The 11,050-nt window shown below is 39.8% G+C and overlaps 1 pseudogene across 1 annotated transcript; it reads right to left on the reverse strand.

Moving 5' to 3' along the window:
• Window positions 1–2,177: 2,177 nt before the first annotated feature.
• LOC148842430 (small ribosomal subunit protein eS30z/eS30y/eS30x pseudogene) lies at window positions 2,178–10,749 on the reverse strand (annotated as a pseudogene). Its single transcript, XR_016103277.1, has 3 exons — window positions 10,602–10,749; window positions 2,949–3,098; window positions 2,178–2,433 (listed from the first exon to the last, which is right to left on the reverse strand). The product of XR_016103277.1 is annotated as a small ribosomal subunit protein eS30z/eS30y/eS30x pseudogene (transcript).
• Between the last annotated feature and the right edge of the window lie 301 nt (window positions 10,750–11,050).

Consider the following 11,050-nt stretch of genomic DNA (forward strand, 5'->3'; position numbering starts at 1 on the left):
AAAGGCTGTGCAAACACTCAAACAGTGTGAGCACAATCTTGTGAGCACTGAAGTCGATCTCCAACCTTGCCCTCAATATCTTCTTCACCATCATCAACCACCAAAATTCTTCTCTATTATCACCAACATTCGTTTATTCTCCAGCAATGAATAATAAGAACATAATTTTTTTTTCATATGGAAAAACCTATTTGATATTGTTGTTCCACTGTGTCTGGTTAGTGTTTTTGCTTCTGTTTTCTCTGTAGTCCAGTTGTCTTGGTCATAGTTTTGTTATAATACTAAAAAAACTATTTGATATAGGGTAAAACCTAATAACATTTCTGAAGACCATTAAGTGTTAACAAATAACATTTTATTATTTGCATTTTGTTTAAAGATTTTCAAAGATGAGATAGGATCATAGGATCAATTGCATCGAGGGCAGCAATTAAACACCACCACCGTCCGTTGACACCATTCCAATTCCAAGTTGTTTAGTTCTAGTTCTTCTTCTTCTTCTTCTTCGTCTTCTCTCTCCACAAACTTTTATTCTCCTCCCTCCTTTCCCTTCTTCCATTTCACCTTTCATGGTCTCGGTTCCACCTTCTCATCACCGCTCCCTGTTTTTGGCTAACATTGCAGCAAATGTAGAGTCGTTTCAGTTTGTCATCATCAAACCCGAATCCCTTGTGTTGGGTGTCTCAAGGGCACCATTGACCCCTATAGCTGAGATCGGATTCAATGCACACAAGACCGTGCCTACACCATTCTTAATATCTCTGCACTTGTATGTTTTTTCATGGAGAGATATTCCCAATGCAAGGCTGCTTTTCCCAATGGCCGTACTCACAAGTTTGATTGAGAATGTCATTGGCTACAGCCCTATTTGAACTAGGGAGAATAATGGTTCACCCAGGGTCAGAATTTTTAGGCCCAAAGTAGTTGGGGTAAGTGCCAGCTCAGAATTGATGCAAATTCATGGGCTGTGTATATAGTGGGGGGTTGACATTTTAAAATGTATATATAGTGGGGTTTTTGACATTTTGAATATTTGAACCCTCTATCAAAGCATCAAACCTAACCTGTCATAATTCCCTCCCTCACTTCTGGTAATTGTCTCTATCTATAAGGAGAATGTTGTGATGCCTCCATGAGTTAGACTGGTTGGACGTCTTTTTGTCCTCCTGGTAATAGCTCTACTTATAATATCATATTTGGGATTCAAGGCAACATAAAAAGGGGAGTTTCCTCCCTGTTTTTCCAGGGTTAGCTAATGCTACCACATCAGAGGTGACCATGGGTTGATGTTTTGATCAATGTTTGGTTTTTTCAGATGAATGCCATATGGGGTTATTTACTAATCTGATTCAACTCGCTTGGTATACAGCAAAACAGATGCTCATGCTGTGCGTAATCATGGTTGTTCCTTTTGCTCTAGGCAGCATTCAAAAGCATGAACATTTAACACTCCTTTATCTTCAACTCAAACCCAAGCCATGGGCATTCAAACGCATTTAATAAAAAAATCATTCCTCTCTCTCCGGCAGCTAGTTCTTCCTGGGACGATACACCGGGGGTGAGGGGGTAGCCAACCCCCCAAACCACACATTGTGGAGGACGGATTGAATTCCAAGTCTCCGCTACAACCAACTCTAGACCTTATCAATAGACATCTCAATCCTTCCTTGATAGTTCCTATTTTAAGACTTGGGGTCCTTAAGTCATCTTTCAAACATTACGGGTTCAATTAGTTAAAAGTTAAAACCCCAGGGTAAAGTATTTAACCCTTAATAAAAACAATCCAATGTCAACTGTGGTAGGAAGCTGGGCTGCTGAGTAAAGAAAGATAAAAGGAAATTTTTGAAAGCCTTCTCCAGCTCTGCTTCATCTAAACAGAAACCAAAATGCAAAATTATCTGCTTTCTGTGAAGAGAGATGATCACCAATACTAGAAAAGTGTCCCTGCAATGCATCAAACCAGACCAACAGCCCTTGGCTTCCAGATGCCCAGGATATTAGATTGAGTCTGAAAAGTATAAAACTGTGGCTGATACAATGGAACAATGCCATGCCTTACCAGCAAGGCACTAGAACACTAGCCCAATACAAGAAGCCCAAGATAGGAATTATAAACTTCACTCATGTTCTGAAATGCCATTGAATTGAACTGAACCTGTATCGTAATGCTCATAAGATGAGTTTCAAGTTGAAAATTTCACTTATAGCAAGAGGTTAAACATAGACAACTTCTCAAAAAAAAACCCTACATAACACAGTAAGCATAAATCTAAGAAGATCCTACATAACACAGTGGCTTCCAGTATCCAAAAACAAAATGAAACGGCTGAAAAAATCACAACTAGAACAATCATCCTACTCCTAACAAACTTCCCACGCTTCAAGTTTACTTCTCTGATGAGTTTGGTCCCCTCTTCTTTCCAAAACCGACAACTGCAAACAAGAAAAACAAGCATGGATTCAGACCTTCGAGATAGAATTATCACTTTAATCCCAAATTCCAAAAATAAATGCATTGAATTCCCAGATGGGGTAGGTCTCTGCCTGCGTTCCTTAACAAATTACTTCTAGAACTGTCAACCGTTCATGCCTCTTGAATTAAGATACAATTCTGATGAAGTACATTACTGATTTTTTCTAATAGCATGTGCATCAAGTGTCTACCTTGTCCACTGGGAAAGATTATACCAATGTAATGATGTATTAACAAAATAAACTAACAGGAAGGCACATATGAATGCTAGCGTGCTAGCACAGCATCCTCTCAACTAAAGATAATCGCTTTGAGGAAATTAGCTGTATACGTTAGAGTGAACCAGTATCGAAGAACTAGTGACATAAATCACGGAACATCTACTAATTGCAAATTGTTCCATACGTGCGCTATATATCTAACGAAAAAAGTCTAATCGATCATGAGGCGGGGGAGGGAAAAGGGGAGAACTTACCGGCGGTGACGAATCGCCGGTTGTACTGCATGCGCTTGTAAGACCTGCCTCTGGGCTTTTTCTTCTTGTCTTGCTTTGCCACCTTGGGCGTTTGGCCTCTCACTTTACCAGCACGAGCCAGAGATCCGTGAACCTTACCTGCAAAATACCCTCAAAACTCTTAGCCAATTTATCGGATTCAATGATTGGACTGGAAAAAACAGGAACCGGTCATTTGATCGGTTCCATTTTTCTCCTAAATCGCTTTTTTCCTCAAAACTGTTGATTTTGGTCAATAAATCGCTGAATTGACCGATTAATCATTCAAACTGTTCAAACGGTTTTGACTGTTTTTTAATTTTTTAATTTTTTAATTTTTTATTAAAACGAGCCAAATCAACCCATTTGACCCGATAATCGGACCCCTGACCAATTCGATCACCTAATCAGTTTTAAAAACCATGATCAAATCAAATGCACTTGGGAGGTATTAAGGGGATGGGCTACCATAAACCAACTTGATTAAGATCTGAACGCATTATGTACCTAACGAGAAGAAAGTGGAAGGGTATATAGGAAATCAAGGTCATTGGAGAAAAAACACTGAAGCCTTTTATGGAGTCTAAAGGTAGATCCCATAATAAAATATTTCGTATGGAAGTTGATGGAGCATGAACTGGATGCTCCCTTCTGGAGGATGACCTGGAGCTTCGTTGTGTGATGAGTTGGTTGTCTTGCAAAACAGTGAACTCAAAGAACCCAGGGTGGCTAAATTGGCGAGGTCGTTTCGATACTTAAATTAGTATTCTTGTGGTATATTACAAGTTAAAAATGAGCTAGATTGCTAGTGTGCAGATGATATTATGCGTACCTCCCCGTGTCATTTGGGTTGGTGCCTTTATATAAGCTTTGTTTGGTGTGGGATTCACGCATCGCATCCAAGATTTTCGGAAAGTCGCCTAACCGGTCTAAGATCCCCAGAGGTAACCGCAATGCATGTTGACCATCCTCTGGAACACTCAGTATATGGGCCAACTTTTGAGAAACTTGGGAGTGTCGGGATATGCATACCGAATTTGTCATCACCTCCTGGACCTCAGTTAGGTTGACAAGCCCTCAAGGGAGGTCGCTCCACGAGTTAAAGTCACATCGGCCAGTGACGATGTGCTACAAGTCAGCCCTAAATGAGGTGCTTCTAGCTGACCTAAGTTGTGGTTGAAGTTGCTAGGTCAGAGCCAAGACAAACTGCGATCTAGGACTCCAAATCATCGCTTAGGTGGTGTCCATGTGTCATAGTTCCAAGATGCCATGTGTCACGATGTGATTGGAGGGCCAAATCCGCCTTCATCAATTTTCCCCACTCCCAAGCTGAGGGTAGCTCGGTGAAGGGAGTAGATCGTTCCTTCTGGCCCGAAATGACTATTTAATGAGGTCGTAGTCTTAAGTGTCAGTCCAATTTGCTTCTCGGGTCGAAAGAGTTCAAGTGTTTGCGGCCTTACGCAAGACCTCGCCGTCTTGATTTTCGGGACACAAGAGCAGACTCATCCGCTCGAGGAGAGGTGAAGTAGGTACCCTGAGGACATCTACCTTATTAGGGATGCGACCATTAAGGGGTTCTGCAATCCGACCTATTACCTCAAGAGTGGATCTCCTCATGTCATTCTCAAGAAGGGGTTCTAACCGCGTGACTGCTTTATTAGGTCATTCCACCTAGGTAGACTTCGACACAGTGTCACTTGAACTGGTTCTCAAAAGAGTAGCCAATGAGTTCAACGCGGAGCCTGAAACCGAAGTGAAGAGATCAGCCCAGTTTGCATCCGTCATGGTGCTGAGAGTGAACTAGTATTTCCTTTGTTCTCTTTCTCGTGCTTAATGCGAACTGCTTTTTATTTCGCCCATGCAAAAGAGGCGACTGGGTCTTATGTGGTGTCGATGTCTTTTATCAACTCGGAACCTTAGCCCTTAGGCTCTGGGAGCAACTTATGGTCCACTCTCCTTATCCTTGATCTTGTCCATGCCAAATAGGCGACTAGGTCTCATGTGGTGCCGAGGTCTTTTATAAGCTCGGCACTTTAGCCCTTAGGCTTTGGGAGCGACTTGCAGTCCACTCTCTTTATCCTTGATCTTGCCCATGCCGAAGAGGCAACTGGGTCTCATGTGGTGCCGATGTCTTTTATCAGCTCGACACCTTAGCCCTTAGGCTCTGGGAGCGACTTGTAGTTCACCAATGTGCGGCCTAACCTTTCTGCCTAAGCGAGTGTTCATTCTGTAGTAACTTCTCAAATGGCTGCTTCTACGTCATCCCATGGGAATATCTTTCTGGGCAAGTGCTTGTGAAACTGTTGTATACGTGTTCTGCCCCCCCCCCCTGCGAGGGCTGCTGATACATAATGTTGTTGTCGATGTGAGTTAACAGTTCAGGGCCACGGTTGCACTACATCAGCCTCGTTGTGACACCGGTCATCCATTCCTACAAGAGGCCACTAGGAGCTCAACCTGCGGGGGCAGCACTATTGACTCTAGGTCACCAGCTCGTGTGAGAGCCTTGGAGGACTTGACCTGCAAGGGCATCCATGCAGTCCGCTTGCCGCCGACTACCATAGGAGCTACGAAGGGCTTGACCTATAGAAGCGACCTCGTGAAACTAAGCTGGTGAGGCTTCATCCGGGCTGACTGTTGTTGAGTATAAACATAGAATGAGTTGAGGTCAGTGGGGGTTCTTTACAGTCTATTGGTTGTCAAACCTGCGGGAACCATGGAGGTCTCGACCTGTGGGGGCAGCCTCACTCCGAGGTGCTTGTTGCTAGACTGTTGGTTGTCGAGGTTGTTATGTTGTCGTTTACATCAGGCTTCTCCCATGCTCAGATTTGGAAATTCATGCTTCATCTCATAGAACTGCCACGCTTCAATCTCGATGGGAACCGCTAATGTCTCTACCGCAGGGAGAGGGGCGTTCACATGCCATAGCGATGTGTTTACCTAAGATACTGGGAGTGTTGAGTCCGGCATGGTTGCTACTGATTGTAATAGGGAGTTCTCAAGGTTCACCACGGATGCCCTTGCCCCCCAGTAATTGATTATTGGTTCATGATGTTGGTACTGCTTAAAAATGCCTTTAACTTCATAAAAAATGGAAATTAGAGAAAGAACTTAAATTTTTAAAAGGTGAGATCTTAACTTTTTGGAAAATGAGGACTTTGCTTTCTAGAAGGTGGGAACTTAGCTTTTTGTAGCGTATTCCCGCCAATTGATGGTGCACGAATTGGATGCTCCCTTCTGCAAGATGACCTGGAGCTTCGCTGTGTGACGAGCTAGTTGTCCTGCAAAACAGTGAGCTCAGAGAACCCGGGGTGGCTAACCTGGCGAGGTCACTCCGATGCTTAAGTTAGTATTCTTGTAGTCGATTGCGAGGTGAAAATGAGCTAGAGTGCTAGTGTGCATATGATATTATGCGTACCTCCCCGTGTCATTTGGGTTGGTGCCTTTATATAGGCTTTGCTTGGCGTGGGATTCACGCACTGCATCCGAGATTTTCGGGAGGTCACCTAACTAGTCCGAGATCCCCGGAGGTAACCGCCATGCACATTGACCATCCTCCGGAACACTTAGTATGTGGGCCAACTTCCGAGAAACTTGGGAGTGCCGGGATATGCATATCGAATTTATCGGCAAGCACAACTCATAGGTCGCCTCTTGGACCTCAGTCAAGTCGGCAAGCCCTCGAGTGAGGTCACTCCTCGCGTCAAGGTCACATCAGCCAGTGACGAGGTGCTACAGGTCGACCCTAGATGAGGTGCTCCTAACCGACCTAAGTTGTGGTCAAAGTTGCTAGGACGAAGCCAAGACAAACTACGATCTAGGACTCCAAATCATCACTTAGGTGGTGTCCATGTGTCATCCATCTGTTCCAAGATGCCATGTGTCACGATGTGACTGGAGGACCAAACTCGCCCTCATTAGAAGTGTTGTTGGGAAGCATTAGCAATCAAATAAAATTTATTAAAAAGGAAAGTAACAGATTATGGAGTATGTCCAATATGTCAGGTTGATTCAGAATCAACCATCCATGCTCTCTTCTTCCTATGTTACCATGTGAAGGCCACATGGCTTGCAAGTCCGCTAAGTTTAAATTGTTCATCTTTCAGCTTTTTTCAGAGACTTCAAATCTTGGTTTCTTTACTAGGTTGATGAGTGTAACAAATGGGGGGATAGGAAGATCGAAATTCTGATTCTGTCTTTCTACTTAATGTTTGGCAAATTTGAAGAAATAGAAATATAATGGTTTCATTTTTAATAAGATCCTCCTAATCCTTGTAGAAATATAATGGTTTCATTTTTAATAAGAACCTCCTAATCCTTGTAGATTTGTTGATGTGGCTTGCAGGATAGTGAGGCAGAAGAGCCAACTTTCTTCCCAAACAATTGATTGAAGAAGTCTCAAAGTTTTTATTTGTCTCCCCCAAAGATTTGTGTGCTTAAAGTGAACACATATTGGAGTTTTTTTAAATCAAGGCCTGGCAGGTTATGGAGTGGTGATTAGAGATCATTCTGGGAAGATAATAGCGGTGAAATTTGGAAAATCCTTGTCTCATCTCCAATTCAGGCTGAAGCGGTCGTAGTTAAAAAAAGTTGGAGGTGTTGCATTAGCTTCATAATCAAAAAGAAATTATCGAAAGTGAATGCACAAACTTAGTCAGGGCCATGTCCAAAATGAAAGTGATGTGGCCAGAGATGTTGTCTTTTGTGCAAGGATATTTTAGCTTCTGTTAAGGTCTTTGATGTGTCTTTTGTTAGTGTGAATTGATCTAGTAATTCTCTAGCTCATGAGTTAGCAAAAAAAAATGGTTGTTTGAGTCAGTTTTTTTTTTTTTTGAACAATTGCCTGATTTGGATTTAGGACCTGGCCGCCCAAGATGTGTTGCCTTCAAGGGCTGCTTTGTAATTGTTTGCTTTTTCTTTGTTTATGAAGTTTGTTTCTTTAGGCTCTGTTTGTTTGTGATACAAATGCCAAACTGGGGTACTTATGTACCCCGGTTCATGTTTGCGAGCATTTGCTTGATATGTAGAAAAGTAATGATTACCATATCAAAAATATATTTTCTGACACTTCTGTACTCTAAAAGAGAGCATTATTATACCTATTTTTTGGATATAATTTTTTATTCTTTTGATAATTAACTTTTTTACCAAAGTTAAGGCATTTGAGCATAAGATAGTTGGAGCATTTACTAATGGGCCCACATTTTGCACCAATTTCAAAAAAACAAAATGAGTGCAAAAACAGTTTAAAATGTGAACCATGTTTGCATTCATGAACTGAAAAAAGGATAAACAAGCAGTGTACATATTTGCGTTAGCATTGCTACCAAACGTAGCCTTACCAAAAAAACACATTGTGTACCTACTAATATGAGTATGATACCACAAAAGCATGATATCTACAAAAATTGATTATCAAAACCAACGGATATCATAAAAATGGTAACCAATCATCTAGTATTCATCAAATTTCATGGGATTAGGTTATGCTTGATCAAAATCCTTCAACTATGATACCCTTACTACATCATTCTTTCATAATACTAGTAGAATTGCCCATGCGATGCATGGGATATTTGAACCATAGATAGATAAATGGATAGGCTATCATTCAAGGGATTTCTAGCAAGGGGCTGACAGGGCATATTCAAAAGGAACCACCACTTGTTTAAAATGAGGGCAGAGGTTCATCTCCAGAACATTGGATAATCCATTTTTTTCAACATTTGACAAGTGATAGAATTCAATCATCCACATGCATTGCAAAAAGACTACATAATTTCAGTGCATCAGTCCTAAAACACAAAGCATAAAAAAGGGCCATTACTTAATGTTGATCCCATTTATCTGAGGTCTTGGAAGGGTGGATTGGATATGGAACTAACATTTGGCAATTTTTCCCCAAAAAAGTGGCCACTCTAATACTCAAACAACATTCTCATGCTTGTTAAATTGGTTTTTAAAGACAAAAATTCCATCCAATAGCTTACCAAATGTTGGTTCCATTTATCTAAGGTCTTGGGATGGTGGATCAGAAAGACACCTATATTGGATTACAAATTGATCCAGAAAGCCTATCCACCAATTTTCAAATAAGAGATTTCATTCCCCCGCTTAGGGGCCATTCAACAACAGTTGAAGTGGTTAAACTGAAAAACTTATAGCTATGCCTTTTAGTGAATAAGATTTTCAGGAGATCAACAACTTCAACTGTTATCAAACAACTCCTTAGACACCATAGACTACATAGATATATTTTACCTAAATTTCATCAAGCATGTTAATCATCCATTACCAATTTTTGCACTACACATAATAAAGCTCGAGTTCAAAACCTTTAAAATGAATTACAATTGTGTTTCTCATCATCATAAGGTACAAAAGCAATATATGGAGACCTTTCACTGGTTACATTGTTAGAAAAGGTCTTCAAGGACCTTGAGCATATATTATTTTCATTAGGAAAGAAAAATATACATATAATGAGGCAATGGCAAATAATTGACCTTGAAGTAGCAACATGCAATATCTTTGTCGTGAGTTAGTGAGTGGCAATTTCCCTAATAAGATCCAAGAAAAAAGTATTCTCATGGAAACCTCTTAAAAAATAATTAATTAACCAGCCAGAAATTCTATTTACTACAAGAAGAGAAAATTTCTGTAATGAAATATTATAACAAAATAGGCATACAATTATATATCAAGCATACAAGAATCTAATAAGTGAAAGAGTAAGTTTGAAAATAATCTTATAATTATACCTGCAAAACATATTCTTTTTTCCCTTTATCCCAACACAATAGGAAGTAAAACAATTAAATTTGGTAGCACAAGAGGTTGAACACTTTAACTCATCTCTAAATAGAAAAGACTATAGTTGTATGGAACAAGTTTTGATTGTTTTGGTGTGTTCCACTTAAAACAATTTGCATTATATTTTCACTATCAGATAAAATAAAGAGAAAACAACTAACAATAAATTAAAATAATAAAAGAAAACAAAAATGACAAAAAAAATTTAAAGTAACCATTGCCATTTCTTTTGGTCCCAAGGAAATATTTTCAAACACCACTAAAGGGTCAATAAATTCTTCTAAGCCAACCAAACTTCATATTTGTAGGTTTTAAGACCCCAAAATAAAACCAAAAGAATCCCATCAAATCATTCCACCAATAAAAAGTAATCATGCAAAACTGAATAAAAAGAAAAGAGAAAAATTTTAAAGTGAGCACCTCAAGAACGTGGAAATGATCCCACACTATCTCTATAAAGAAAATTGTATAAAATTAGTAATTGAGTCCCCACATAACCTACTCAATCCAGTAATAATAGTCAATTTTAACCTGAATTAAGTGTCCATGACATAATAACTTAAAATTAAGCAATCTAACCATGAATTTTCCAACAAAACAATATATTTAAAAATAGACACAACTACGGATTATCACGGAATAATAAGCCAATAGGACTCCCGTCATTTCCTACTTTGAGAAAACAACAATTAAATTTTTATCTAAACAAAATAGCGAAATTACTCAATTAGCATTCAAAATAACATGTGAAAGCCTTCTTTGGTCATGTTCTCGATAGAAATTCTTCAAATGGGAGCTGAAATCCACAAAGACTCCCTGTACAATATGGTCTAAAAATTGGATTCAGAACAAACAATTGTGAATTGGGGCGATTCAATTCCATTACGTTGAAGACGAGAAAACGCAAGAAGCTAGCAAAGAAGAGCACCAGGGGAAGCTTCTCCATCTTCCTTATCACGAAAGGCCCCATAGTCGTCCTCTTTATATAGACAAGTGTTGAACTAAGATTTAACAATCTCAATGGTCTTTGATTTGTCTTATGGGATGTATTCTCCAACAACGAGAACATGAGGACGCGAGAGAGAATAGGGCTTTTTTTTATAGAAAACCAAATTCGTTTGATTACTCTGAGCATTTCCCATCCTCTCATTGTCATTGAACTCAAACCAGATGAACACTTTGCATTTCATCTCTACCAAGTATCAAAAAATACAAAGATTTTTCTACTAGATCAGTCTACAAAACCCCTTTCCACTCCGGATCCAGTACAT

The sequence above is a fragment of the Nelumbo lutea genome, chromosome 8 (assembly GCF_056320005.1).
Source record: "Nelumbo lutea isolate HS-2025 chromosome 8, American lotus-T2T, whole genome shotgun sequence".
In the NCBI taxonomy this organism is placed as follows: Eukaryota; Viridiplantae; Streptophyta; class Magnoliopsida; order Proteales; family Nelumbonaceae; genus Nelumbo; species Nelumbo lutea.